This window comes from Rissa tridactyla, chromosome 2, assembly GCF_028500815.1.
Source record: "Rissa tridactyla isolate bRisTri1 chromosome 2, bRisTri1.patW.cur.20221130, whole genome shotgun sequence".
NCBI classification, from domain to species: domain Eukaryota; kingdom Metazoa; phylum Chordata; class Aves; order Charadriiformes; family Laridae; genus Rissa; species Rissa tridactyla.
Genome location: NC_071467.1, coordinates 32,743,761 through 32,768,115, shown reverse-complemented (window position 1 = coordinate 32,768,115; position 24,355 = coordinate 32,743,761). Strand labels below are relative to the sequence as shown.

The following is a 24,355-nucleotide window of genomic DNA, read 5'->3' as shown; positions in this document are numbered from 1 at the left end:
TAATACCTGCATTTACAATATCTTGACCATGTCTTGGAGGACAAAATAGACAGCCTGTTTGCATTAGCCTGCATAAAATTGTTGGGCAAACAGGATGGTGTTGTGAGCAGCAAACCTCATCCCCAGTAATGTGGGCATACGATCCAGAAAAAAACAGTTCTTGCATTGTCATCTATCCCACCTGCCATGGAAAAAGGCAGCTGGAGCCTTGCACTTCCTAAAAAAACTATATGATGCCATCTGCAGTAAAGTCAGAGTTTGTAAGCAACCTTGCAAGACATCTTGGAGACAGGTCTCAGTCAGTCCTAGTCTCCGGTCCTGGCAACATCCTTGGGTTAAGGGCATTGCGGCAGGACACACACAGCTGTAACCTGTGAGCCTTGATCTTCATCTGCAGGGATTACTGACTACAGTCATGGATCTATCATTCATGAGGGTGCAGAGACTCTTTTTAATAGTAGCACACCCGCAAAGGCATTGAGGAAAACAGAAAACAAGATTTAATCAGTGAAAACAGCTGGTTACTTGTGTGGTCAGGGAGGAGGCAGAAGGCGCTTGTTCTGCCTGTAGGGCTGCTTCAAAAAGTACCTACAAAGCTTCCGGCTGAGAGATGCTCAACCAAAACATGTATCTTGTTCTGACACTTCTAAAGAGCAGCTTATTTATTAAATAAAACAAAGTAGTTAAACCCTTCCCAATCCACAGTAATGCTTCACGTGCTGCAACTCGAGTGTTGCTGCCTTTCGGCTGGGAAGGGCTGGACCTCATTCAGTGAACTCAGACTACAGCCCTGCTGTTTTTGTGTCTGGCTCTTTGCAAGAGCAGCCTGCCTGTCACTGATGTGTGATGCCCCCGAGCCTTTCACAGTACTGCAAACAGCACACTTGCCACTAATCATCTGAGGAGTCAATCCACCTGCGTGAGGTTAGAGAAATTTTGTAAGGCTGCTCATGAAGGTCTCTGTTGTTCCATTTCCCCCCCGCCCCCCATGCCTAATGTCTCTCCCCACCAGTCTGATCTCTGGACCTGCCCTTGGTGAGGCTACTTAGCTCCACAGTGGAGGCTGCACTGTGAAGTGCTTCACCAATGCACCGACAACACCTGGCCAGGCAATACTCCACCATTTTCTCTATTGCATGTGTAGAGCCTTCCTTACCTCCATGCTTTGATCGGCTATGCCCTGCTCAGCACTTCAAAGAGGGGAGCAAGCAGAAGTACCACTAGCTGCAGAAAAGAGGAAAGGGCATGTAGCCCACCTCCAGTCTTTCCAGTCCTCACTGCTGGGACAGGGCCAAGAGAGCAGCGAAGGCTATGAGATTGCAGCTGGTAATTTTGCTATCAACAGGTGTTGGGGAAACTTGGATAAATGTACTGTTGGTACTAACAAGATACTATTGGAGTGGAAATACGTTGCCCATCGCTTCTTAATCTTGAGCAAGTGACTGATGCCAGAAATGAAGGAAGGAATATGTGACTATGGACAGTGCTGTTAAATCTTTATCTGGACTGGAAACCAGTTTCCTTTAGTGAAGCACTGCACTAGCTCATGTGCCTCTTGAAAATGGCATGAGGAAAGAGGCTAAACAGTGCAGTTCACTTTGTTATTTTTCATGAAGACAGACAGTAAAGTTGATTTATAATTTACTGATCTGGTTTTGAGGTCCTATGGTACCCCAGGACCCCAGTTTACAGAAGCCAAAAAGCTTGATCTCCCATCTCCTGGGCATACTTTTCTCTAGAGGTAGTAGTCCCTACAGAAATAATCCAGTTGCTTTGTTCTATTTGACAGTTTTACAGCTGCATAAATAACATGAAGTGACCTTAATATGAACCATGCTGGCATCCTGCCCTCTCCTGCCTCAGGTCAGAACGGAGGTGGCATGAAGTTCACAGCTTAGGAAAACATTCCTGTGAACATGCTCGCAGCTTAAAATCAGTCAAGATTAACGGCCCTTTGTTTGTTGGGGATTCTTTAAAAATGTGTTTTCCAATACAGAAATAGGTTCTTTGTAAGTAAAATCTATTTATGCAACTAAAAAAAAGAAAAAGAAAAAGAAACATATTTTGAAATTGCCCTATATGGACATATTTTAAGAAGAAATTTCTCCTTCCTTTCCTGGAATGACTTTTTCTTTAGAAATTTAAGCTGACTGCAGTAATACTACACCAAGTGGCTGAAATCCACTCAGAATGCAATGCTTTAATAGTGCAAACATTTTTTTCTTTGATTTTGTTGATTTATGGAATATTTTTAAATTATCTTAATCTGGACTGGCAGTAAGACATTTTCCTAGTACTTTGGATGTTTTTTAGCTGGAGAACTGAAACACAGAAGCACAGAATAGTTGACGCTGGAAGGCACTTCTGGAGGTCCCCCCAGTCCAAACCCTCTGCTCAAAGCAGAGTCAGTTCAAGCAGGTTGCTTAGAACTTTTTTCTTATCTATTGTAAATAACTTTGCTTAGAACACATCTTTTTTATACATATAAAGGTAATTGGGAAAATCAAAATGAATTCATCAAGCCAGAATAGATTCACATAATAATGAAGTAGAAAGCCAGTTAATACCCTGCTTTCATACACCTGATTTCTCCTTTAAGCACAACGCTGGGCATTTTTTTCTTGTAGACTGCTGTTGCAGTTACAGAAACTTTTCTTTTCTTTGGAGTGCAGACTTAAATACCCAGTAACACCTTGTTCACTGGTCAGCTTTCTCAGACATATGGGCCGCAATTTCAGTAATTTTCTGTGCTGTTAGTGTTGCATAAAAAAAATGATACTAGGCTGTGCATTGCATACAGGTGGCATGTTGAAGGACTAACTCCAGTCAGACATGTAGGGAACCAGGGAGCAGATTTCCACAATCTCTCTGGCCAATGCAGCATTCTACTGGCCACCTTAAACTGTGGGTTCAAAAAATCCCTGTGGCGTGAGGCAACCCAGATACTGCAGAACATGCCAAAATGGGGTAATAGAAAGTCAATTAAGTCTGGTTTTGATTCTGCTTTAGGTTCTGTGGTGTAACCTAGAAGCAGAAGTTTCACAGTATCAAAGTGCTGGTTTTAAACAGATCTGCAGAAAGCTGCCATGCTTATACTCCATTTCAAAGTGTCCTGAAAACACTGGAATTCTGCCACTGACTTCACTAAGAACAGAAACTGTCACTTTAGAGACTGTATTAGAGCCTCTTTGTTTCTCTGATGCTGTCATGAATATTGAAAGGGGAAGTCATTTCTACAAAATCCATTGAAAATTTCATTAAACAGGGAGAGAAGTTATTGTTTGGATAACTGTGAAGATTTTAATTTGTCCAAACAAAACTCAGGGGGCATGCAGAATGTCAGCTTGCAGTACTTGGGATCTATCCTTGAAATCCCACCTGCTGAGGTCATAGTTCCAATTCTGTTTATTAAGTCAACCATGCATTATAAAATAGTATTAATTCATTGCTATGCCATATGTCATCTTGTGAGATTTTTGATCCTCCTGCGTTTGAGTGTCAGATACATTCCAAAAATACTGAAATAAGAGAAAATAAGATTTCCCAATGTTATTCACTTTCATATGATTTGTTTTATTCTTTTTTCTACTGTCATTACTCTAAGATAGCACACTTTAAAATATTAAGTTTTAAGGACAACTAACATTTTTAGAATGTTGTCAACAACGTTTGTCTCTGGAAATAACTAGAAAGAAATCAAAATCATGAAAATTTTGCTTCCATTTAGCATGTAGTCTTTGCCATCTGCATCATTGGTTTTGCACACATTTTTCATATCGTATTTATCTTCAGGAAGATAAGAAATGGGTTTCTGACATAATCATAATATAGCAACAGACCAGAGCAGGGGCATATTGATATAGCATCTTTTTGCAAATGTAAAATAAATACATTCCCTGTGCTCAGAACATCGGGAGGGAGGCCTAAAGGGAAATAAATCTGCAGAAGTCACAATTTTTCTTTCGATTATTATTTTAGAAGGACAGATTTGGCAGTGCCCTATTCCTTGAAGAAAAGGGACAACCTGAAATTCTCACAGATAGCCCCAAATCTGCCTTCAGCCCACAGAAAGAAGCCCACCCTACCTGATGTAGTGCCCTTGAACTCCACCAGGACTGTAGGTCTGAAGCATCACCTCTGGGAGGAAGTTCTATCCACTTGTTGGCTGGCAAAACATGGTCATACCAAAGGGTGATTGTGCCTGGCGTTTGAGCAGGCATAACACATATAACAGAAAAGTATGAAGGTGAGGTGACAGGTGAGGAAACCTTTGAGGTCCAGGCCACTGATAAAAAAGCAAGAGAAAAGTCATACATAGATTAAAAGAGGGAAAGAGCACTGTTCTTGTTAGTGAGATCAGTGAACAAATTGCATACCATCTGCAATGCAGAGATACAAATAGCTCACAGAAAATAGCCTGATCTAAGGAATAAGCTTCTGAACTGATTATGGAAGTACAGTTTTACCAATTGTAAACAGGATTTTGCAGGATTGACATAGTGATCTTCCATTTAATACTAAGAGGAATAATAACAGTCAGGGAAGATGGCTGTGCTGTGGTTTGGCTGGCTGCAGAAACAGTGTTGGACACTGTGGGACAGCCAGCCACATCTGTCCCCCTTGTCAGGAGGGAAGCCACAGCTATGCAGATCTTTGTAGCATTCAGTTAGAAGTGGCAAAATGAAAAGTGCTAGGAGAGATGCCTGAAATGTTGCAGGAAAGTCATTATTTACTCCAGTCAGGATCAAATTAAAGGTCACACTGGCAAGAGAAGAAAATGTTTTGTTGAAGCAAATGTTAAAACACAGAAACACCTGGCAGCTTGTCACATTTCACCGAAGCATCTGAGTGGGCAAGTGAGTTCGTAGCATAAGTTGAAAGGATGCCTGCTCTGATAACTGCCTCGATGGCAATAGCAGCGGCTGAATGGGGATGCAGATCCTTGCAGAGAGACTGTGGGCATGCTTACTCCTCACCCTTTCATCCTAGAAAGAAAAAGGAGAATGAAAAATTAAGAAACTGAGTGAGAGATAAAAGAGATGGCAGATAAAGCCTTGAGGTAGCAGATAAACCTCCGAGCAAGAACTGAACAGCTGCACACACGCTTTACACAGAGCCAAATCTAGAATGAAGAAAAAAATGAAGGGAAATAGCCCATATCTTTCAGTGGAAGTTTGTTGGACTGCAAATAATATTTGAGGATAATGCTTAACAGATGGTAACTTAATGGGAAGGGAGGCAGGAGGCAATTTACAGTGTATGAACTGTTCTACGAAATATCAGGGCAAAAGAAAGCGCTGAAGGGGTTAGTGGTAACTAGCAAATGATACAGAAAGCGAAGAAGTAGTGGCCTGCTTGAGGTAACAGGAGCTGTAGTGGCTGGATATGTTCTGGGAAAGTGTGACAGCGTGCTCCCTTCCCAAATGCTCCACCCCAACCTGACCTTTTCCCATAACCCTGCTTAAGCGATAACCACCACAGGTGGTCTTGATGGATGCATCTGGTCAAAGTGGATTTGGGGGAGACAGATAACACCGCAATAGACAAGGGCTAATTTGTGATAACACACTCACCTAACCACAGTGCTGGTCAATGTCCAACTCAAGCCAAATTGGAAGGAACTAACATCTGCAGTCAGTATGCAAATATGACTATGAGTCAATCATCTTACTTCAAAAATAGTGAACAGCCCAAGAGCCCTTTGAGCTCTCCTGCACAGCAGCAGGCTGCATGCCAGGATCTCCTCTTCAGTAGGAATACCCCTCAGTGTTATTCCTCAAGGCTGAGAGATTCCTTGCCGCAACAGATTCTTGGTAAGTGATTAACAGCATGATAACCTTTGAAATCTTAGCTAAGTGATACATAGGATTAATTGCACATACGTAATCCTTCAGACATAAACCATTGACCAAGTCTGGTCTGACCAGTCTGACTTGACAAAGTCAAGTCTGGTCAGACCAAGTCTGACCAGCTGCACCTAGCCTCCTCTCTGAGGAGGAGTTTAGAAAGCAAGGGGGTCCTTTCTGAACCTCATGAATCAATGGGAAGGTCTCCCTGACAGTTTTGTCTGACCCTGTCCTCTATGCAGAAAATAACCAAGTGTACCTGGCCATCAAATCTTGTTAAACCGCTGTTGCATTTACCATTGGACTTTGTTAACTCACTATTTTATATCAAGAAAGCATATTGTTGCTTCTCTCTTGCGAGTGAAGTGCGCTAATCTTTCTGCAACAGCAAGGGATAAGAGAAGATATGCACTGACAATAATGTATATGAGATAAGGGGCAAGATTTACAGAGGGGTAGAGGACATTAGCAGAGGTGCAAGGTCAACGCACAGACAACCAGTAAAGCCATAGCAGAAGAACTGTCTGTAGGAGAGCTCCAGAGTCCTGTATCTGCATCCCAGCAAAAGGAATCTTAGAAATCAGAAGAAGAACTATATGGGGATGAACCTATGTGTTAAGAAAAGGAAAGAAATCTTATTTCCACTACTTTGAAATTGCCGATGTAAAGGAGCAAATAAAAGGGTGATACTTCAGTCACTGAGAAAGTAAATATACAAAAGGCAGGCAGCTACATGCTACCATTATATCCCTCTGAAACACCTCTAGTCTCCCTTCAGCTGCCCCTTGATACTATGCTGTTTTGGCTGTTGGGCACATACATAACTGCATGAGGCCATCACAGTACTGAGGTACTTGGAGTGTTCGGCCACACTTAACTCATGGCAGGATCAGCAGACCAGGACCTCCACTGGTCTTACCTGTAGATCCAGTCTCCTGAGGGAAGGGGGAAAGGACCATGAATCACAGTCTCTCATTTCCCAGCAAGGTGTTCTCAGCACACAATGATAAGATGTGCTTAGGTAGGGAACTTTGCTATTAGGCCTTCTCCGTTTGTATGAATACATGAATCCCTACTTACTGGACCAGGAAAGGCAAATCTAAGCCATTTGCCAGGGCACTAAATTAGGAGTGAACGTTAGCAAATGAACATTTGAGTATAAAACAAAACCAGAAATCTTTCTGGGGTAGCTTAACTCAAGGATTACACTCTAATAAGAGAAAGTGTATCTACAGGTTTTGAGCTGAAGTGAGCACCACTGTAATGCCTAATGCCTGCAAAGGAAGCCTAAGTACCACTAAACTAGAGTGACAGTGTCCAACCATGAGCAACCCTCTCCCCGAAATAACTGAGCAGCATCTATGCTCTGTATGCAATACATCAGGAGAACAAGGTAGCGTCCACAGAAACCAGCCTATAGAGTCAATAGACGATGTAGCTGATAGAAAATGCCAAGGGAAGTAGAGTTTTGCAAGTATTGAATCTGGATGTGTACCATGCCCAGGTTGAAACAGCAGCAGCTTGAATCCAGGAGTCACAGCTCTGATTCTTCTCCTGGAAGCCCTATTGATATGTTTTCAGGCCATAGGTGAAGAAGAATAAGGAACTCCCTTTTTAACTCAGAGTCCAGAGATTAAGGTAGTTTATTAAGAGGTGATAGCCTGCCTCACCTTCCTTTCTGCAAGACAGCATTTCAACAATCTGGAGAAGAATGGCTACTATGAAAAAGGAAATGGGTAAAATACAGAATTATTGTGGAAAACAGGCTGGGTTTATTTAACTTTAAAAAATTGAAATAAATATCTGGGAGGCTGTTTATTTGGCAAAGTAAAACATTATGAAATTAATTAGAATGAATTTAAAAGCAGCAAGAACTATCAAGCTGGAGTCAAGCTGAAAAGACAAAAAATGTAAAAAGAAGCATTTCATAAAATTAATTCCTTATGTCTGTAGCTAAGAATATTTTACTGCATCTGTTGTATTCTTTTCAGCAGTTATTTTGCTAAATGTAGAAGGAAAATAGTAAGCCCCAGTGTGTGGTATTAATATGTAACTCATACATTTTAATAGGTCTGTGTTTGTTTCAATGCATCGACAAAACTCCTTCTAATAAGTGATTGTGTTAATGGGGGTAATGCAAACATATTAAAGGCCATATAGACCTCCAAGCAATGAAGCCTTGAAAATGACACAATTGAGGTACTAAAGCCTGAGTTTAATGGTGTTAGACTTGTCATATAGATTCTCCTAAAACCCAGAACTAACTTGTCCTTATTAAAATGCCAAATATGGTTGCTACAGCAGTTTAAGTTATAGTGCCAGTCTGAAAATAACCAAAAAGTGGTGTCTATTAACAGAGCTACTTCTCAGTAATGACTTGTAAGTATTCACCTGCTTACTGAAAACTTTTTACTATTTTTTTTCTCCTTTGGCTCTGCAGTTCCTGAGTAGCCAAGCAGATTAGGTGGATGCCACTTTGTCATGGGCATATTCAGCAGAATTGTTGTGAGCAAGGAATTCACAGTTGCCACTAATGTCCTAGCCTAGCCTGCTGAAACTTTGTAAATGCTGGAGGTGAGCTGGAACAATGTATAAAAAGGAAGTACAGTCTGTGACTGAGCATGACTATAAATAGCTAAAAAAAAAAAAAGTCTTTAAGCAGCTTGCTTCTATATGTCAACTGCAAAACTAGCTGAACTGTTAAAACGGATTGCTTGTTTTAGAAAGGTTATACTTTCTGGTGAGAAACCCACTTCAATTCACTAACAAAAATCAAGACTTACTATTAAATGCCATCACATGCATGATCTTATTTGTTAACCTAAAGAAGGCCCTATGCATTGTAGCCTGGCAATTTAGCTAGACGGTGACCGTGGACCCATCATGGAAAAGGTCTTATGGTTTTATAGTAGAAAATAAGGCATTGTCAAGTTGTATGAAAGTGCATACAGTGTCCAAGGTATATTAGACAATTTGTGTAACAAAACTGTAGAACTTTCTCAAAATGGATAAAAGGACAAGCAAGGTAACAGCTTACAGACAGTTTAAATCTGATAGTCTTTAAAGTTAAAGAAAGACTTCTAATAACAAATGAAAAGTTACTCCTCATTTGCACAGAATCACAGAATGGTAGGGTTGGAAGGGACCTCTGGAGATCATCTAGTCCAACCCTCCTGCCAGAGCAGGGTCACCTAGAGCAGGTGGCACAGGAACGCGTCCAGGCGGGTTTGGAATGTCTCCAGAGTTGGAGACTCCACCACCTCTCTGGGCAGCCTGTTCCAGTGCTCTGCCACCCGCAAAGTAAAGAAGTTACTCCTCATGTTCAGGGGGAACTTCCTATGCTCACGTTTGTGTCCATTACCTCTTGTCCTGTCACTGGGCACCACTGAAAAGAGCCTGGCCTCATCCTCCTGACACCCACCCTTTAAGTATTTATAAGTGTTGATAACGTCCCCCCCAACTGTCTTTTTTCCACACTGAAGAGACCCAAATCCCTCAGTCTTTCTTCACAAGAGAGGTGTTCCAGTCCCCTAATCATCTTGGTAGCCCTTTGCTGCACCCTCTCCAGCAGTTCCCCGTCCTTCTTGAACCGGGGAGCCCAGAACTGGACACAGTACTCCAGATGCGGCCTCGCCAAGGCAGAATAGAGGAGGAGGATGACCTCCCTCGACCTGCTGGCCACACTCTTCTTGACGCACCCCAGGATGCCACTGGCCTTCTTGGCCACAAGGGCACATTGCTGGCTCATGGTCATCCTGTTGTCCACCAGGACTCCCAGGTCTCTTTCCACCAAGCTGCTCTCCAGCAGGTCAGCCCCCAGCCTGTACTGGTGCATGGGGTTATGCCTCCCCAGGTGCAGCACCCTACACTTGCCCTTATTGAATTTCATAAGGTTTATCTCTGCCCAAATCTCCAGCCTGTCTAGGTCTCTCTGTATTGTATTTGTACTTGTATTTGCAAATAAACATGGGACTACTGTACGTCTCCACACAGGATGTAAGGGAGCAGAAGTGCTGGTGCAGGCTGTGTATACCAAGGGGCGGCTGAAGGTTGGCTAGCCTGGCATAACCCAGCTGCGGACAGGCCACTTCTCCTGGAGTGGAGCCGTCACTTGCCTTTGCTCATTGTGCCACACAACCCTAAGGATTCAGAGACTGACGTCTACCCCCATTACATGTTCCTCTTATGAGTAATTTTCCCCCATTTTTCTTCAATTGCTGTGTTGTTTGTTGTATTTTGTTTTATTCAATGCCAGAAAATTGCTTTAGGTTTTAGGACCTAAAACCACTTGCACGGAAAGAATGGATCGTCATTGCTTTGTATAGTTTTCTCAGACAAATAATCAGCGGTACTATCTTACTTTTCAGAACAGTACCTGAGATAAAAATGACTTTGACACAAATATTGAATAATGAAGTATTCCTATCAATCTTTTATATTTTGAAGAGGCAAATAAATGAAGGTCATATAGTCCTGCATAAGAATCAATCAGCAAATAAAGCTGGTAGATAGTGAATGCAGCAAGACTTACTTCCCATTCATGTCAAAAGTCATTTATGACAGCAATATATTATTGGTGTTCTGTCTACCTGTAAGATTCAGATACTCTCAAAAATGGGTGAGCCCATATGTCCCATAAGTAATTTTCCTACTGAACATAATAAAACACAGTGTCCTTGTCAGGCTTTCTGAAATACTGGCTGACCAGCAAAATGGTAGAGTAAAAACATCTGTAAAGTGGAAATCTGTTTAGTCACACTCCTCCCCAATCACATGAAACAGTTAAAATTTTCAGTTTGTTGGCTATGTCCTTTCCTTTCCACTCACTTTCTCCAGCCTGAATGTACCTTCTTCTGAATTCCTCCTATTGCTTAGATGGCCCCGTAGGCTGGTTTTGCTGCACAAAACCTTCACACATCCAGTATTCTCTCTCATGCTTTGCCCCATCATAGCTGTTTCTAATTTGTTTGTTGCCTTGGGCTGCTGACACTTATAATGTAAAAAATGATGTCCTGGTGTACACATCTAAATGCAGAGCAGATTGCTGAAGCACTGGTGTGGACACGGTGTTCTGAATTCCCTACCATCCAAGCTCACTTGCTGCCCCATGTCCTACAGGCAGACTTGCTAAACCGGGAGGGCACAGCTGCATGAAGGGGAAGGATAGGAACACTGGTGGCAGGGCAGTAAGCAGAGTGTGAAGAGGGCTCTCTCCCTGCCCCTCCTCCTCTGCCTGTCCCACAGTGCACAACTGCTACTCCAGCCTCCCCAGTTCACCTGCGTCTCACTGGCAGCCTGCTCCTGGGAGGGAGGAGCGGGGACCCTGCATGAGCTGTCTCAGGTGGCCACACAGAAATCAGCAGTAAGGAAAGGGGAACACTTCAGGAAATGGCTCCCATCTCAGCATCCAAAGCATTGGTAGAGCATGAAGCTCTGCCGATTCTGCACTTGGGTCACAATAACTCCATGCAATGCTACAGGCTTGGGGAAGAGTGGCTAGAAAGCTGCCAGGAGGAAAAGGACCTGGGGGTGTTGGTCAACAGCCAGTTGAATATGAACCACCAGTGTGCCCAAGTGGCCAAGAAGGCCAATAACATCCTGGCTTGAATCAAGATCAGCCAGTAGGACTAGGGAAGTGATCATCCCCCTGTACTCAGCACTGGTGAGGCCGAACCTCGAGTACTGTGTTTAGTTTTGGGCCCCTCTCTACAAGAAAGACATTGAGGTGCTGGAGCACGTCCAGAGAAAGGTGCCAAAGCTGGTGAAGGGTCTAGAGCACAAGTCTTATGAGGAGCAGCTGAGGGAACTGGGGTTGCTTAGCCTGGAGAAAAGGAGGCTGAGGGGAGACCTTATCGCTCTCTACAAATACCTGAAAGGAGGTTGTAGTGAGGTGGGGGTTGGTCTCTTCTCCCAAGTAACAGGCAATAGGATGTGAGGAAACGGCTTCAAGTTGTGCCAGAGGAGTTTTAGACTGGATATTAGGAAAAATTTATTCACCAAAAAGGTGTCAATCGCTGGAACAGGCTGCCCAGGGAAGCGGTTGAGTCCCCATCCCTGAAGGGATTTGAAAGATGTGTAGATGTGGTGCTGAGGGATATGGTTTAGTGTTGAACTTGGCAGTGCTAGGTTAATGCTTGGACTTGATGATCTTAAAGATGTTTTCCAACCTGAATGATTCTATGACTCTGTGAGTTAGAGGATACCTGAGGTCTCAGGTATAAGCTATAGTGTTGGCCTGTCCAGTTCTTTTATTAAAAGGCTTTCAGGGCAACCAAATGGGTGTGACCAGCCCCCTTCCCTTCCCAGCTCTCCTGGCTATATCTGGCCAAAGCAGCTGTCAAAATAAGGGGCCTGTATAGAAGAGCCAACCCTGCTCTGTCTCACGCGTTACAAGTGGATTGGGGTCTGAGATGCTTCTCTCTTCACTCAGTCATATTTAGTACCAATCCATTGCCATAATCTTAGTTATCATTTTAACTTTAATACTGTCATTTCTCTAATACTCATTGACAAGTATTCTCTGAAAAGAGAGAGCTCTCATTATTTCTGTTCCAAGTTCAGATATAGAAGAATGGAGAACTGGAGTGACTTGCCTGTAACCAATTGCCCAGGAATGATGCAATAATAGTTTATGAAGTCATGAGCTGTGGAGAAGGTGGATTATGCACTTCATTCGTGATTATTTACTGGCTTCTATAATTCAGGAACTAGAGGATGTCAAGTGAGGTAATCAGATGGCAAATTCAAAACCAGTGAGGTTTTTCATACAGTCCCCCGGCAAAATTTGGGGCATCACAGCAGGGGTTTTTGGTTGGTGTAAAACTTACCTGACCAAAAGAGACATTAGACAAAACTATGGAAGGAAAAATCCTGGAGGATCCTGAGCTTCAGATTGCTGGAGGCTATGAGAGAACATCAGAAAAGTAATGTTGCCCTTTGTTTGTTCTTAGGTGTCTACTATTGACCAGACTGGGGATAAAACACTTGTCCACACCAAACCTTTGCTCTGACCCAGTACTTATCCCCTAGTGTCACTACATATCCTGAAAATCTGTGCTAGAGCTGTGAATAAAACCTTAGCTGTCCAGCCTTTAGTCTGGTTCTCATGGACCAGTGGTGATGACTTTGCCTGACTCTGTGGGCTGTCTTCTATTTTGTGTGTGTTACTAAAGTAAAGAACATGATAAACTAAATAAATATTCCTGACCCAACTGACAGAAGGTAGAATAAGAAAATAAAATGGTGTCAAACGAGTGAATAAAACAAATAATGCTAACATGGTGAAGTGAATGAAGGTTAGGCTGCAGTGTTGCATACACAGTTTGCTTCCTGCTCTTCTCGGGGCTTCTTGTACATCCTAGGAACATGGCTTATCAGGTTTTGTATTTCATTATTAACTGTGAAAGCCCATTTCCCTTGACATAAAGGATGATAGCATGATACACATTTGAAAGGTAAGTTTTTCAGAGTTCAAAAGAAAGAAGAGAGGCTTTCAAATCCCAAGGACAAAGCTATTAAAATAAAAATATTCAAATTAAGTAAGTAAGTATGAATAAAAGAGAGACAGGAACTGGGCCTTTAGAAGTGTTCGTTTTAATATATATAAAAAAAAGCAGTTTCAGAAAGAGTCTCTGTCTAGGTATTATTTCTCTACGGCATATACCCAAGATTATTGTTGAAAAGCATCTTTCACTCTTCCAGTACATTAAGATAAAGTGCTACAGCTTACATTTCCTATTGGTATTTTTTCATTTTAAAAGCATGAGAGCACCAAGAATGTATTTTAAAATGACGTGCATTGACTTGTATATTGGAACTAGAGTTTTTTCTATACCGCCTGCAAGCAAAAATCACAGAACTATGGTGTTTCCATAGCAACTGCATTTTAATAAGGTGAAATTTCCAGTTTGATAGAGCTGAACAACTAATAATGTCAGCTTCCAATGTTGCAGAATCTCAGATGTCACGAAGGGTCAGCATAAAACATGGGGCTAAAATTGATTCTTTGCAACTTTCATCTTTATTGCTAGTATAATTTTGGGAAAAGCCAATAAAAGATATGATTAAAACAGTAATCTTATTTTCACACACTTCTCATATCATAAAGCATCAGCATTCAAAATACATCAATTTAAAGCTTATTCATACGTCTCCATAAGAAACATCATGCTCTTACTGCAAGCTCATTTTTCAGCTTTGAGCTTTTACTATACAATATTTTATGGGGAGAGTTCTGGGAATAGTTTTTACGTAGTGAATGTCCACCACTGTATGCTGATGTTTGTTAGAACATAAAAACTCATTAGCAATTTTTGCTGTAAAATCACAGTTCCGTTAAGGTCAAGAACAAATTTATCCCTGTGACAGGACGTCTCTTTCCTGGGCTAAAGCTGCAGCAGATGGCCAGAGTTAAGTGATCTTACTCAGTTCCAGGATGGTACTGGCTTTCTTCTAAAAAGTGATACTAGAATTAATTCAGGTTGCAGTATGAAGCTGCTCTTTGTAACCCCCCACCACAATATAATAAAAATTAAGATAAAAAGAACCGTCGGGATACTTTTCAAAAGGAAGCTAGTATTTAAATAACTTATTTCCAGAAATTAAGGTTTTAAGTAAAATATCAAACATCAAGGTGCTCAGAATAAAATCAGAGTTGGCAGCATAGGAACTTGTTGTGAAATTTCTGTTTAAGAGATCATTTTTTCCCTGTGTTTCATCATGAACTATACGGCTCCATCTATGTTAGTATGTAATCATGCCACTGCCTGGCTTGGAGGCCAAGCGTCAAGGAAAGGCCTACTTGCATACTGGAGAATCGTCTAAAAAAGAGTGGTCATAGCCAAAGCCCCTATCGGGAGTGACTGGTTTAATTTCCCAAGCTGTGCTTGGGACTGATGGGAACTGCTGGACATCAAATCTGTGCCAGGGACCATCCACATGCCTGCACCAAGTAGGCAACGGACATCTTTCCCTGCAAATGTTCCCCAGCACTTTATTTGTTCATACTCATCTGTTTTATTGCATCAGTGAAAGCAATCAGTAAACATTGGCTAAACCTCTGAATATATTGTTTTGTTAGCAATGTGTTCTGCAGCCTGAAGATCATATAAATCTCCTTATAAACTGTGAAAGAGCAAAATATATCTTAGTATCATTGTAGAGCATATTTAGGACCTACTGAATGCAATTGCTGTGTAGTATTTCCATGAATTTAACGCAGTTTTTATTGCAATCGAATTTTAACTTGAACAGAGTTGAGAGTTTTTTAAAATTTTGCCACCTGAAAGTTAGTAAAGTGCAAAATCTCTGTAAATTAATTTTTATGTATGTATATGTCTTTTCATGACAGATAATTTTAGTTTTCTGTATTCAAATGTCTGATTTAAAACCTTATTGGAAATTAAGGAATGTTTATATTTTACATAGATAATATGCTATTGTATGAAAAACAAGCCATCTCAAAATATTGCCCACATACCCCTATGCAGTCATTTCATTTATTTTTTCATTAGTTTCATTTCCTTACCCGCACAGTGACTATTAGCCGTATTACACCAATTCATCAAAGAATTTCATCTTAAGCCATGAATATGAGAAATGATGACAGCGCAAACTTATAAAAACTTGTGAACTAAAGTATTAACATAATAAAAGCACGCTATCTTGAATAATTAATGGATTTCTTTAAAATTAGATTGTTTTGCATGTGGAGACTCAGATGCCATTAATTCAGTAGGACTGTATGTGGTTTAAGTTATAAATCTGGCCCCAGAGATTCTATTTGTGTTTGCTTTGAAAATCACATGAATGCTGATTTCAGAGTGCTTGTCTTTGCGGCACATCCGCGTGCTGCAGTGGGGTGAGGGGTAAGAGGTGATGTTGGAGATCAGGCTGTGGTGGGGATGGACCATCCAGCAGAAGCCATGGAACATATTTAACTAAGACATCTCGACATCAGCCTCATCCTGCAATCATCTGTCTAGCTGAACAGTTTGTAAAAGAGACGGTGAGCAGGACAACCATCTCCCCATGGTGGTGATAATGCGAGGTATCAGAATGATGGAGCTGGAGACACTGATCCTGTGCCCGTGCACAGGCGCTAGTGCACCTGAGGATCGCACAGTGCCATCTAAGGAGCCACAAACAGGCTTAAATGGACATCCAGCCTTCTGAGATGGCTGAAAGCCCCTGGTCTTCTCTTAGTGTGCTGATAGCCTGCTGCCAACTTCTGTAATGTTTTCGTCATTCAGCCATTAAGCACTGGGAATTACGTTGAGAGTACCAACATTTTGGGAAGGCTGGCAAACAGATTTTACATGGTAATAGCACTCTGGCACTCTAGAAATGATTGTTATCCTTGCTTTTGGAGAAAAAAAAGTAAATTTTGTCTTCTTGTTTAAATCTATTAGCAGAAGTGATATATGAGACTTAAGGTTTAGCATCGTCTTCCCCCTCTCCTGCCTCCCCCTCCAAAATAGATCTGCGGGGATGAGAAACATCACCCAAGGGTCCCCTCACAGCACCCTTCAGAAAGCTGTGGAGCAGAAGCGTTGCCAGCGCCGTGCAGAGGGATAGTGCAGCTCCTGACAGCCGTGCCTGGGCTCTGCATCCCACCCAGGTACCACCCGGGTAATCCTCTGCATCCTCCCAGCAGGAGCAAGGGGCTGAACAGTCTGCCTTCGCCCCTTTTTCCCCCCTCTGTACTTATGTACCCTGGGGCTCCTTAATGCCCCAGCCTCAGTGCTAAGGAGCCCTTCTGGTTGCAAAACAGAAATGTTTTTGCGCACCAAAATCATGAGAGGTTTTGTATTCAAACAGGAAATTGTAAATTAGGATGTAACAACCCTCTCCTTAACTGTGATTTAATCTAGATTACTATGCTCTGATTAATGGCATTACTTAACCAAGATGGAAATTTATGACATAGGAGCAGTTAGAAGCAACAAATAAATGGTGTTTAAGTGGTCAATGTGACTTATGAATATATAATATATCAGCCTTCACTGGATTTAGAGAATGCAAAATGCAAGAGAAGGTCCCTGTCCTATAAATCTAATAAACTAAGCACAAGAAGACAAAGCGCCTGATCTGATGGATGGAAAAACAAAGGGTAAAGGTGACATGATTGTGAGCAGCAGCAGCAGTCTTGGACCTGCAGGACATTGACCTCGGTAGAGAAAAATGTTGAAAAGGTAATGCTGAGGAGGAGGGTGGGGGATATATCTCCTAACTAGAACCTTACCTGACATTTACAACTAGGTTGCAAATATCCAGCATATGACACCTTTATAATTTCTGTTTCCTTTGTACACCATACTAAAGCTGCTAAAACAGCCAAACAGGCTGGGCTATAACTTGAAAAATGCTTTAATACCAAACAGAAGATTCAGTTTTAAATCACTTGGCAATATGGAAGTAATTAGAAGTGTTCATGTTCACTGGGCCTACTCCTAATTGTGGTATTTGCATAAAAATATTAGGCAAGCTGCTGGATAGAAAATTATGTGCAATTGTGCTCTGCAGAATGTATTAACTTGCTAAACTTCAAAATACCCAGCAGTACAGACACAGAGAAACCTTACCATTCTGCATATTAACTAACGTAAATAATTTACTTCTCTCAACATTAACTTCTGTGTTATCTGCAGTGATTATCCGAAGAAATATATTTATTACAAGCACTTGAAAATGATGGCTTGTTTTGGTTCATTTTACATCGAAAAACTAATTTTCATTGGAAAAATCTGTAGCATAGCTGAAGAATATGTATTTGCTACTAGCTGTATTACAGCAAAATTTTACCAGCCTGACCAGCAGCAGGACTGTGCGGCTCTCTAATTAGCGGGGTTCCATGGTATTTATTGCTCCCATTAGTGCAGCATGGCAAACCAGGGCATGGTATTTAAATAACCTCCCTAATGATAGGCAATATGTTTGCAGCAACATCGGATGAGCAGTGAGGAGCTGTAAGCTCCTGGCTCTGAGCTTCATCCACTAGATAGCACCGCAATCAAATTTCCAGGTGTCATTGAATTTCAGTGACTCACAGACAGACTCATAATGGTATTTTGGCATAAAGGTATTTAGATGGCTGGATAGAAAAACTGTGGGATTCATACACAAAAAAAAAGGAGCTTGGGACTTTGTGTCTTGGGGGGGTCTAACTGGCTGTACAAGTTAGACTGTATTCTCCATATCTTCTTTGGAAAGCTGGAAAGCCGTGGTCCACTTGGTTCATTACAAAAAATTACAAAGTATGGGTTAGTTTCCATAATGGAAAATGACACTTAGGCACCTTTCCCCACAAATTTAAGTTCTGTTGTATTTTCCTCTGTAAAGTAGTAACATCGCATACTAATGTTCATATTAATGTAGTGTTCCTGGACGTCTGTGGGCTGACATTAGGATATATATTTCACATAAGAACAGGAAATTTAGCAAGCCCTGGGGAAAAGATCATTACAATGAGGGGCATGGGATCACTGTCACACAATAAGGCACACTGAGAACACCAGGTCTCAGAGGGTGTATTTTATATGACTTTTTTTAGACTGTGGGTTCCAATTCATCATGTCCTGAGCTGCTTGCATCCACAGTGCCTGTGGGGACAGGACTGAAGGTTGGAGCCAGCACCCATCGTGCATTTGACTTTCCCCACATGGCACATTGGTTGAGTGGCTGCGGGGTTAAAATCTGAATGAGGATTATTTAGAGAGTTCATTTTCAAGGGTGAGCTCAAACCAAGCTAAAATAACAGTACAAATATATCAACCAGAACATTTCATTTCAGCCCAAGGTTTTTAAAAGCCTATTACCCTCATGTGATTTTCAGAGAAAATGTCTAATGGAGACATGAGATTGAACTCAAAATATATAAGACTGGCAGAAATGACAGGCGGAAGGTCCAGTTTTTCATACTACAGATCCTTGGGTATTCGTATCAGATGTTAGGGAGGCAGAAGACATTCTGGTTTTGTTTGAAATAAATAGGAACAATTTATTATGGATTCTCTCAAGTTGAGATGCAGTTATTCTTATTCTCAGAGTTACATGTATGTCAAACACTTAATATTTTAAGCACACAAATTCAGCAAAAATTTCAAGTGATGCATTTTAGTAATTACAGGTAGGATTGTGAAAAGGTCCATAACCAATGGGACATGAAGTATCTAATAGGCAGTTCAATTTATGGGCCTGTTGTAAGCCAAGCTTATATTTAATTTTTATTGTGATAAATAGTGCTCAAGGGGATGAGACATCTGCGCATAGGTGGAGTTTAATTTGGGAGATTAACAGTGTTGAAGAATTATAATCAAAGAATTTTCTGTCTGTTGGAAAGTTTTATACACAGGCTATTGATCAAGCAGGAAGAATGATTTAGCAAACTATGCTGGTTCTTCCTATTTGCCTGAAATATAAAATGGATAAAAACTCAGCTGGGAAGTCTGCAAGTTGTTTTACTCCATTCAGTTTAGTATTTAATTATTATTAAGGGTAAGTTTTCTGACAACAAAATCTAAATTTAATCAAAAGGAGAACTGCCTATAAACATAAAAGGCATCTTACTCACAGCAACAAGGAGTAAATCACCGTGTAAATTTCCAGTGCCACAAAGGGAAGAAGTGTCCTCGCTCTAGATAAGTGGTATTTATCTGTTGTGAAAAAAACACATATTTCCATGTAAGGCTGCAAGCTTTCTCCCAGTTTTCTCTTATGTGATGAGCATTGTAAGGCCTTTCTCCAGGTGAACGCTTCCAGCAATGCTATCAACATACTTTCTCTCCTTTGCCGCAGTTGAAATCTGAGCAGTCCCAACACTGGCTCCTGGTGCAGGGATCACTCAGTGAGCTTCTTCCACCCACTACACAAACACAATATCCTTTGCCAAACAGTAATAAAATGAAACACAGGCAGAAAAAAATCACGTGACTGCTTCACATGACCTGTTGCTGGGACTGTAGAAAAAGTGACTAGTGATGCATTTAAAACCCTACAAGCTTTCAATGCATCAGTAATGTGAAGGAAGCTGCAACTCTTCTTCCTTCTGATTCTAACAAAGAATCATTTCTCAAGTACGCAATAGGCTGCCTGGCCTTAAAAAGCAAAAATGTTCCCCAGATCTCTGTAGCAGAATATTTAAATTATTTACAAAAAAATTCCCCAGACCCAGAAATGTGTGCTGTGGTACAAATTCAATACAAGTAGAGATTGCACAATTCTCTAAAGCCAAGACAAGCATATCTCAAGGCAAAAGTCAGAAGCTATAACTTATGTGGTACAGATTTTTGGGTACAGAGTAGCCTGTTCTCAGAAAAGCTCTTGATTGATAAACAAGAATGTCTCCAGCTTCAGCACAGTACCAATTTACTAAGCTATTTCCTTGTACAAAGAAGAGTGTAGATTTAGGACAGCAGAGAGTGGCAGTAGTGGTGATTTTCCTACCTACCCAGGAAAACAATTTCTAAGTTTTTTAAGAAGTATAAAAACTCTGACCTGACCAAAAAGAAAGGCTTAGTATCCCTAAATATTTACGACACGATTCAGGTTCTTTAAGGATGACTTTTTTTCAGAATGATCATGTGGATTGCTGTAGATGCATAATATGTTACAGAAATTTTGAAGATGTTGGGATGGAGCAATTTTCTGATCCACATTAAGTTCTACATATACAAAAATGTTCCTACTTCATACCATAAAAATCCAATGTCTTAAAAAAAAAAAGTTTAAAAGTGAGAATAACTTTCTGACCCCCCACAGTCAAAACTCCACACTTTCAAAATATTAGGGCAATCAGCTAGAAAATAGGACCAGACTGATTCAGTAGAAGCACAGAATCATAAGAAAGTATGTTGGAAGGGACCTCTGGAGGTGACCCACTTCAACCCCTCACTCAAAGCTGGGGCAACTTCAAAGTTGGTTCAGGTTGGACCAGGCTCATCGAGTCCAGTTTTGAAAGTTTCCAAGGATGAGGGTTCCCAAACCTCTGGGCAATTTCTCCTGGTGCTCTCACAGCATGGCATATACCCACTGGAGTATCCCTTGCTGCAAGATGCAGCCATTGCCTCTTCTCAATTCCCTGCATATATCTGAAAAGAGCTCCACCTTCTCTACAGTCCCCTTTAGATAGTGGAGTAGAGCAAGAGGAAAATTTCTCTTCTTCTGGCTGAAAAAACTGTATTCCCTCAGCCTCTCCTTGCACTTGGTGCTCTCCAATCCTTGGCCATCCCTGTTGCCTTCTTCTGACTTCCCTCAAGCTTGTTGACCTTGTCTTGCTGTCTGTTCAGGGGAACCCAAAACTCGACACAGTATTTCAGGTGGGGACTCTCCTGTGCCGAGCAGAGGGAAATAAACATGTCCCTCAAGCTCTCAGTTTTTCTATGCAGATGCGCATGTAGCCATTGCTACCAAAGGGACACACTGACATGTGTTCAACTTGTGGCCTATCAGGACTTGCAGTGCTGTCCCTAGGCATCTGAGGCTTTTTGTTAACAGTACAGGACTTGACTTTGTTTGTCTTTGCTGGACTTCAGGATGCTCCTGTCAAGCTCCCTATGAATGGCAGCCTTCCCCTTTAAGCATATCAATACCAAGCATTTTCTCACCACCCCAGTGTTGTGTCAACTATAAACTCGGTGAGTGTGCAGGGTAGATGATGGAGATATTGAACAGGATGGGGACTGAAGATACTGATAGATCAAGAGATCACTTGTAACTGACTGTTATTGGAATCACTCTTGAAGCTCAGCAGCCCAGCTATGTCTTCCACGCACCTTTCAGACTATCTATTTACGCCATTTTGCCTCTTTTTTGTTATCAGTAGGAGTGTTTGTGCTTAAAACCCTGCTATTTTTGAGGTATACAAAATCCACTCCTCTCCCCTCTTGCAGTGAGCTAGACATCACAGAAGTCAATCAGATTGCTCAGTCATGATTTGTGCTCAGTGAACATTCTAGTTCACCTTCTTTGTCTTCATTTATGTGTCTGAGGACATGCAAACATGCTCCACAGTCTTTCCAAGGATAGAGGTGAGGCTATCCACCCTGTATTTTCCCAGATTCTTGTTGCTTTTTTTGAAGATGGGAGTGACATTTGCTTTTTTTCTCCAGTTATTCGAAACCTCCCAGGATCATCACACTTTTTCTAAGATTAACAAACCACAGCTTTGCTATGTCACCTATCAGTTGCCTTGGCACCCTTGAATCCCATCTGATCCCATGGACTTTTGTGTGTCCAGCTTATCTAAGTGGTCACCAACTTTATTGTTTTCTGCTGTGGACAGTACTCTTCCCAAACTTTGCTGCTTGTCATGGAGGAACCTAAGAGCAAACTATGCCAGCAAGGACTGAGGCAAAGGAGACACTAGCACCTACTCCTTTTTTGCGTGCTTTTTCCCTAAGGCCTCCATACCATCCATGCCTGGATAATTTTTTCATATTTGTCATTGGTCGCCTATACTTTTCCATAAGCTTCCTTTCGGCATTTGAGCTCAGGAGTAATCTGTTGAGTCAAGTTGGCCTCCTACTAAGACTGCCTGTTTGCTTTTCCAGTAGGTCAGACTGCTTTTATGCCTTGAGGAGATTGTCCTTGAAAATTTATCTCACTTGTCTCCTTTGCCCTTTTGGACAGCCTCTTGAGGCTCTTGATCCTGCCTATCAAGGTCCTGAAGTAGCCAAGACTGCCCTCCTGAAACCTAGTGTCTTTGCTGCTTGTCTGCTTTACTTCCTTCAGGCACTTAAACTCAACTTGTGGTCACTGCAGTCATAGCTCCCAATAACTGTCACTAGTTGGAAAATGAGTTTTTCTTTGTTCATGAGTAGCACGTTCAACAGAGCATCCTTCCCAGTCAGCCTGTCTCACAACTACACCAAAAAATCATTGCGTATGCTCTGTTTCGTTGCCCTCTCAGCAAAGAGTGGAGTGATTAAAGTTCCCCATGATAGCCAGAGCTTTCAACTGGGACATTTCTTCTAGTTCTTAAAGGTTTGGCCACCTTCCCCCCTTTCTGTTTGTGCAATCTGTAGCACATGCTAGCTACAGCATCCCCTTGTTGGCTACTGCTCTGATCTTGACCTCTAAGTTTTCAACTGGTCTGTGCACAAGAGCTTCTCCTTTCTGTAGAGTGCAATCCCTCAGCTCTCATCTTCACAGCCTGTCTTTCCTAAAAAGCCTCTACTTATCCAGTGCAGTGGCCCAGGTGTGAGCTACCTACAACATTTTCATAATCCCAATTATCCCATACTTCTATGTTTATACAGGATTTTTTAATCCCCCCTGTCTGTTTCCCATGCAGCGGGCATTATTTATAGGCACTTGAGATGGGGAACCCCTTTTGCTCAATTCTCTTGGGAGAGTGTAGGAACCTCTCCCGTCATGATGTGCTAGGCACACTCATTCCCTATTTCTCCCCTTAAAAAGGCAAGGAGAGAAATTCCTTATGGAAACTAGTATAAGGATAACAAACCTGGTAGTAAGGGTCCTTCTGCACCACTTTGCCAGATGTATTCCATCTCTCCATAATAACTCTTCCTTGTTCCTTGAAGAAAGAGTTCCCAAGGTCATAGAAATTTACTCCCTGTGAGCAGAACCAACCCCACCAGCAGACAGCAACCTGCAGGCTGCATCCGCTGCTGCCTAAGGTATTCCCTCCATCAGCTAGCTGCAAGGCTACACAAGGGCACATCTCTTTAATGAATAACTGATATTTATCAATCCAGAAAGAGAGAAGTGTGACATATGTGTGGGCACTATAACAACAGGCTAAACTAAAAAAACCTAAAACTAACCTCAGAAATAATTTGATTTTCATCTGGTAAAGATCAAAATTTCCTTTTAAGTTACCAAAATAAATGACACCTGATTTGGCTATGGCTATATTAGCCATTAGTTCAGGAGAATAGGCTACAGGCAATAAAGGCTACAGGCAATAAAGTTTTTATGGTTTTATTGTTTTTACATAATTGTGTCATAACTTTTTAATTTTCTTTCATGTGAACTATGGCAAAAGTCCATAGCTAATACTTTCAGAAAATTTTCCTCCAAATAGTGCCAAAGGAAAGGAGCAGAAAGTTATACATGAGGTCTTGTATTTTTTCTGACACCAGTAAAAGAATTTATACTGATTCTGTAAATGATCCGAACTTAGATCCAGTCTGACTCCTCACAATAATTGCATATGGAAAGAGAAAAACTTTATATGAGTTATTCTCCAAAGAAATCACAAGTGGAATATATAAGCCTTGGAAGTCCTTTAAGGAAAATAGTTCCACTGCCAGACTGGGAAGGGTACAAATGAATTTGTTTAATTTGTGGTTTCTGAATTCAGTCATGACAGATTTATTTCAGGGCTGTTTTTTTTAAAGAAGAATTCTAAAAACGTAAAAGCATGTGAAAAATAAAGATAAGCACAGCAAAATTTTTCAAAAAGTAGCTCTTCGTAAACAGTTTATTACCGAAATCTTTTGGGAAGGTGTGGCACTGGGGAGTTTCAACCTGGAGTTTCAAGTATGTAC

General features: G+C 41.4%; 1 long non-coding RNA gene across 1 annotated transcript; it reads right to left on the bottom strand.

The window, feature by feature from the left end:
* Positions 1 to 3,758: 3,758 nt before the first annotated feature.
* Positions 3,759 to 19,716, bottom strand: LOC128905786 (uncharacterized). Its single transcript, XR_008464984.1, has 3 exons — positions 19,622 to 19,716; positions 19,417 to 19,498; positions 3,759 to 4,985 (listed from the first exon to the last, which is right to left on the bottom strand). It is a non-coding gene; the product is annotated as an uncharacterized LOC128905786 (long non-coding RNA).
* Between the last annotated feature and the right edge of the window lie 4,639 nt (positions 19,717 to 24,355).